Genomic DNA, 7,500 nt, shown 5'->3' with positions numbered 1-7,500 from the left:
TTTAATTCTTTTATGGCTTTTCTAACTTCGTCACGTAGCGGTGGTGGTTCATCTTCGCTGTCATTGAGTCTAATTGGTGTTATTGCTTCCATCTATCTTTGACTTGTTTTACATCACATAAAACCATACCATCTTCAGTTTTGATAGTGCCTATTTTAGGTTTAAATTTTTGTGTAATGTTTCGTACTCCTTGATAGAGTTCTTTAGTTGTCTTGTTGATATAACAATTTTCAATTCTCTCGCACTGTTCATTTAAATATTTTTCCTTATCTCTTCTCAACAATCTTTGAATTTTTGCATTTTGGTTCTTGTAAATTACTTCTTCATCAGGATTATTGATACCCCTTGACTTGAGGCGTCTTGTTTCAATTTCACTTATTGTTTCCTCGGATATCCTTGGGGAATTTTTCTTTTTGGCAATGGTCTCTTTAGGGAGTCGTTCTATCTTACGACTGCGATTAACGATTTTCGGTTCTCCTGACAACAGTTTTTTAAGTAGGCTTATCAAAATTTAACATGGCAATTATTGTCATATAATGCTACTATATACGTAATTTCATTAAAATCGGACAAGTAGTTGTTGCGTAAAAAATAAAAACATCTCGATTTCGAGAGACTTTAGAAAGTGTTATAATTTTTTAACTATTGAGAGAATGACTATTTCCTTTCGTTTATACATAGAAGAAACCCTCATCTAAAAAACTATAGGGGCTTTTAAGCCTATCTTAAAAAAATAAATGCACAGTGACAATTGCAAAAACGAGTTTTTTTATATTTAATTATGCCCTTTAAAAAATTATAATTAATTCCTAAAACATAACAAATGCGTTTCCTCCCATAGATTTTTAAAACCCATTCCCACGATTATTTTGCTACAAGAAATATAAAAATCGATCCATTACACACCGAGTTATTCCAACATTTACGAAAAAAAAGAAAGTTATGAGATAATTGCGATTTTATGTTGCACATTGAATCTGTACTTATATATTTCATCAGTAAGGTATGTGAAGTCATTATTGGGAGGTCAGGTCACTTCCAGGGCACTCCAGGTCATTGCCAGAATGGGGTGGGGATGCTGATGAGTACTTGCTTCAGCAGGTGTTTGTTGGTCTGTTCGTTTTCTTAAAGTTTTCTACTCTAGAGTCAAATGCTTTCCTTTTAGCACTCACATGAGCCATTTTGAATTATTCACAAGAAAATACACCAAAAACATGTAATAAAGCACCGCCAAAAAAGCGACATGATCTCTCTCGCATGCTATCAGGGTAACTGACTCTTGTGAGCATTTACCTGAGGTGCCCAGCTGTCGTGCCGAAGTTATCGTACCGTAGTTATCGTACCGTAAACATATTATAACATAAAATATGCAAAGAAAAACGGAGAAAAACTAAAAAAATAAAACCAGCATATACAGGATAATTGCGTCACTGCCACGCCTCCCTCTCCGCGTCAAGGTCGTTTGGGCCATTTAAAGATCGGCCATTTAAACCTAATGTTTTCGTCGTATGGCCGCCAGCGATGTCAGAGATGATGTGTCTGACTGTGACGAATTCACACACAATTATTCAAACAATATGATTTTTCGACCCAATTCGGCATACGACTCCCTTTAGCAGTGTTCAGCAGGATCTCCTTTCCTTCTTCCCACAATTCATTTGGAGTTTTACTATCATCACACTGATTGAGTCATTCAAATTTGTTTGCCACTGCGATTCTGTAATTGTTGTCAAGGGTTTTGTAATCAAGCTTTAGAGGTGGTGTTGGACGCTCCATCTTTCTGAGTCTTATTTGAAAGCCAATCGTCAGTAGTTGGTGGTCACTGTTGCAGTCAGAACCGGGTTTTGTCCTGGCATTTTTTATACAACTTTTCCATTTCTGGTTCATTTACATTACACTTGTTAAATATTGCCGTAGGGTGGCGCATATAAAAGAAAACGTTCATTTCATGGGGTAACTAAATTAAACATGAGGTATACACAGTAGATGTAATATTATAAGCATTCTTATTCTATTATAATCTTTATTATTCTAACACCCCCTCTTAATTAAACATTGGTTATGATGTACGAGAGAATCTGTCCCCTGATAAACTTAAAATCTTTCAACTTCTTCTGAGATACAGGTTTGGTAAATATATCAGCTGGATTCTCTCAAGATTAATAGCACATTGGTTGTCAACTCCAAAATCTATTGACTTAACCTTAAATCCAAATAGATCAGACATTATTTGCTTTAAGAACTTTGCCTCCTGAATGGCAGAAGTAAGAGCCATATACTCGGCTTCACATGATGAAAGTGCAACTGTTTGTTGCTTTTTGCTTTTCCATGATATTAATGGTCCAAACTTATGTAGCTGAAAACACTATCCTGTTATACTTTTCCTATCCTCAGATGATCCCCAATCTGGATCACAAAATCCCATTAGTTTCATTTGTTCATCTGACTTACCAAACCTTAGACCATAATCTAAAGTGTCCTTTAAGTACTTAAGAACATGTTTAGCTGTATTCAAATGGGCTTGTAGTGGGTTCGTGGGGCACTCACCCTCCTACAGGAGCTGTAGAGGAGCCTTCTGCAGCAGGAAGGCGTGGAAGGGCAAGAGGGAAAGCCGGGCCGGCATAAAGGCAACTAACTGAGACGCTAAAATCTTTACTTTACGTTTATTCACTCAGCACAAGCTACTACATGTATAAAACAAACAAGGGAGCACAGAACAGGCATGTAGTAGAAAAAAGAACTTACGTTAAAAACGAGAACACACGAGGAAAAAAACACACTCCTGCCCAACCCAAGCACACAACCTTCCGCCTTGAAACCTCCTCCACAACTCAAAGATGGCGGTCTTGGAGACCCCGACATGACAGGGGGTTGCCAACTAGGGATCACATTTTACAGGTCGTTTGTGCTTGGATTGGGTGCTCCTTCTCCTCCTTTCCACAGCCTAAAATACTCCTGGAGGTGGGGCGTTTGACAAAGCGCCCCGAAGGGCGTCGCCAAAGGGCGTGACGGGGAGTATGAAAAAAGGAAAAGAACAGGGACGCGAGGCACCCGTCACCCGTTCGCATACGCGCGAACCCATAGCGTTCGCGTAAAAATTACGTTACTCTACAGGCTGATTCTACAGTAAAAGTGTTATCAATACTTGGATCACATTGTGTGTTTCTTGCATGACAATCTGACATTCTAAATCTGTCCAAAATCTTTTCCAAATATTTAGTTTGATTCACTTCAATGTACTCTTTGCCTGTAATAAATAACATACCTAGAAACCAGTTTAGTTTCCCTGAATCAGTCATCCTGAAATTTTCACAAAGAGATTGTTTAAACTTATTCATCAGGGACATGTTACTGCTGGCAATGATCAAATCATCTACCCATATGAGAACTATGGTACTTTCATAGTCATCATGTTTCAGATATAAACAATGATCAGTTTGTGATTGTTCAAATCCCTCTGAAAGGAAAAACCTATGTATCAGATTGTTCCACATTCTTCCACTTTGTTTCAGACCATAAAGTGACTTCTTCAGCTTACAATATAGGACATTTCCATCACTATCCTTTTCTTTGTAACCTTCAGGTTGTTCCACATATATTTCATTATCAATATCAGTCTTGACGTCCATTTGATGTATTATCAAGTTCTTTTGTATAGCTACATCCAGTAAAGTGCGGAGTGTAGACATTCTTGCTGTTAGCGCAAAAGTCTCTTCATAGTCGATATCCTTTACCTGTGAATATCCATTGGCAACACATCTTGCTCTGAATTTTTCTTTGTCGTTAGGTCCAGGTTTCAGTTGATAAACCCATCTTCCACCCACTGATGTGCGATTCTTAGGTAGTGAAGTGAGTTCATAGGTGTTATTGTCCTGTAGTGAAGCAATCTCCTCATCCATGGCTTTCTTCCATTGATGTCCCTCTGGAGATGCTATAGCTTCTTGGTAGGTGACTGGTATTGGGTCATGTGACATTCGATAGCAGTGATGTATAAAGCTAGTATGTGTCACACTGGAGATACTGTCGTCCTGATCATCTGTAACATAGTCATCTAACCTCGAGGGTTTCTTTCTTTCTCTGGATGGATATCTTCTTTCTGTATCTTCATCCACTGGTATTCCTTCTTGGTCTTTAGTTGGACACTTCCTGTCTCTATCAGCTTCAGCTGGCGTCTCATCTTGGGCCACTTGAAGTGGTATTTGCTGGAGCTTCGTCTCCACCAAAATGTAGTCGTCACTCAAACTTTGCTCAGCACTTGGGGATTCTGTCTTATCCACAAATTTGACTATTCTTACCTTTCTTATAGTCTGAGTATCTGGAAAGTATATCAAGTAGGCTGCACTTTGATCATCATAGCACACAAATACTCCCTCCTTACTCCTTGGATCTAATTTCTTACTCTCTTGTTCATATGCAAAACATCTTGTTCCAAAGACATTCATTTTGCTTATGTTTGGCCGTCTTCCAGTAAGCATTTCTACTGGGGTCTTTTGAGTCCTGGGGTTATAGCACCTATTCCTGATGTAACAGGCAGTCTTCACAACATAACTCCACATACCTTTAGGTAATTTTGATTCAATCAGCAAACAACGAGCCATGTCAAATATTGACCTGTGATCTCTCAACTGAGCCATTTGATGTGGTGAATTAGGTGCAGAGAACTCTTGTTTCATCTAGTTCTCTGTTAAGAGTGTTCTGAACTCATTGTTCGTAAACTCTGTTCCGTGGTCACATCTTAGGCGTTTGATATTCCCAAATGGTGCTGTTTCTGCAAGATATCTTTTCATAGCTGTCACTTTATCACTCTTAATTTTAATTAGGTAAATTCTAAGAGCTCCAGAGTTGTCATCAATAAAGGAGATGCTGTATCTGAAGCCTCCTCATGCAGGTGGGTTAACAGGGCCAACTACATCACAGTGAACTAAATCTAATGGCTGTTGGACCTTTTTGTCAGGTTCTCTACTCCTATACTGTGTCATCTTACCAAGTGTACATGTGGTGCAGTTGAACTTATTTTTTCTAGTTATATGCATTCCGTCAACAGTTGATTCAAGGTTTTGCACATCAGCCACATTGCAATGCCCTAGGATTTTATGCCACTCCTCTAGGGTGTGCTTGGCTTCCCCTACATGGACTTTGTTAAACTTATCCATCTGAGAACCAGTGTGTGGCTTACCTCTACGTAGATAGAACAACTTGTTTTTCTCCACAATGTCGAATATCCTGCCATCCTTGGTAGTTAGAGTACTGCCTTCAGGTGAGAAAGTAACAGTATGTCCACTCTTGATAGCCTTCCAAACTGACATGATATCTTGTTTAAATCCTGGTATGTATAATGCATCTTTTAGTAGAATACTTCATGAGTCCCCATCACGATCCTGTATGAAGTCTTTCACATCACCGACTCCTTGCACTGTTCCTTGTTGTCTTTGGCCGTCTGCCAGCTCTATGTAATGGTTTGGTGTGGATCAAAGACTCTTGAAATCTCCCAAACTTAGGTTCAGTTTTCTCAATATGGTGAAGTTGCCGCCACTGTCATCATTTATGAAGCCATCTTCTTTAACTAGCTACATTCTGTTCTCTACAATCAGACAACCTCAGTGTTGGTCTCCTCAACATTAAGAAACCATGATGAGTGTGTTACATGAAAGAATTGTTCTTCGTTGGTCAATTGCGATACTGATTACAACTCCTCTAGGGTTTCTTCTTCACTCTACAATGACTGTTACTGTATATTCTAGATTTTCTGAAAGTCACACCCCACGTTTCTATTATTTTGAGGATTGTTCACGGTCTCATGGACTTACCTCCTTTGCTGCATATTAATGCAAAAATGGCCTGGAGTTCACAACGCACTTGAAACATTTCTTCTGCTTCACTGTACTACTGTTTGTTGATCATTCATGACACTCTCTGTGCTAGAAGTATCTGAAAATCAGACGATCTAAGCTCTGACTTAACAGTGCTATCTTTAATCACTGTCACTGTATTGGTATGGGAGGATTACGGCTGGCTAGCTACAAAATTTCGGAACTTTCTTTGGAAGTTCATCCCTGTTCCTACTACTATAAGACCTTCCAGTAATGTGTTCACCTATTTCCTTGAGAAGCAACTACTGTCTCATCTATAGACGAAAGATATGCTGTGAACACTGTACACTGTCATCATTCCATCCTTTAGTATATGAATGATCTCCATAGAGCAAACAAACAGTGTTTTATGAATGATCTCCATAGAGCGAAACAATCGTGTTTGTGTTTTATATCGTAGCCACATGTCAAGTGCTTTCACTTTTTTTTTTTTTTTTTCCCTCATCTCCTCGCTTCACGCTTATCTTAATATTCACGCCAAGTGAACGATACTGTCAAGACAACCTGTTTAAGTAGGCATAGATTGTTTTCCTTAGCCTCTTTCCAACATCATAATCATTTTGGCACGATTACTTTGCAAGCAAACGCTTGTCAATTAGCAAGAATGAAGGTTTCAGAACTCGGAGAGCCCCTGTGAATTTTTCTTCCCACAAATCATTAGTATCTGCATTAACCATCAACTTCCTAAATCTGGAGCCAAAACTTGTTAAAGTGGTGGAAGATGTCCATCTTCCTCAATTGCGTGAATTAATGGAAGTTAGGCTTGTCAATGTACAGATAATTGATGTGGGAGTACAAATCAGAGAAAACACAGCTACTGCGTATAAGCGTGTATTCCGGGAGAAGTTCCGTGGAGAGAAGAGGGTTGGTCTTACGATTACACTTTGTATATATTGGCGTAGGGTTGGCGCATATAAAAGAAAACGTTTCATTTCGTGGGGTAACTAAATTAAAGAAGCATGAGGTATTCTTCTGAGGGTAATACACAGTATATATAAATTATATATATATCTTATATATATATATATTTTATATATATATATCACACACACACACACACATATGCATATATATATTATATTATTATATATATTTATATATATTTATTTATATATATATATAACCACATAACTATTTGTGTGTGTGTATGTGTGTGTATGTATATATATGTATTTATATATATATAGATGTATATATATGCATATATATATATATTTATATTATATATATTTTATATATATATATTTATTTATATATATATATGTGTGTGTATATATATATATACACACACACACACTATGGTTGTGTGTTTATGTGTTTATATATATATATATTTATTATATATATATATACACACACACACACACTATGGCTGTGTTTATGTGCTTATATATATATATTTATTATATATATATATTTTATATATATATATGTGTGTGTGTATGTATATATATTTATTTATATATATTTATTTATATATATACTTATTTATATATATTCATTTATATATATTTATTTATATATATATATATTTATTTACATATATTTATTTATATATGTTTATTTATATATGTTTATTTATATATATTTATTTATATATATTTATTTGTATATATTTATTCATATATAT

Source organism: Penaeus japonicus, unplaced genomic scaffold (genome assembly GCF_977035675.1).
Source record: "Penaeus japonicus unplaced genomic scaffold, GWHDUDI00000001_assembly GWHDUDI00000023, whole genome shotgun sequence".
Taxonomy (NCBI): domain Eukaryota; kingdom Metazoa; phylum Arthropoda; class Malacostraca; order Decapoda; family Penaeidae; genus Penaeus; species Penaeus japonicus.
This window is presented reverse-complemented; position numbering follows the sequence as displayed.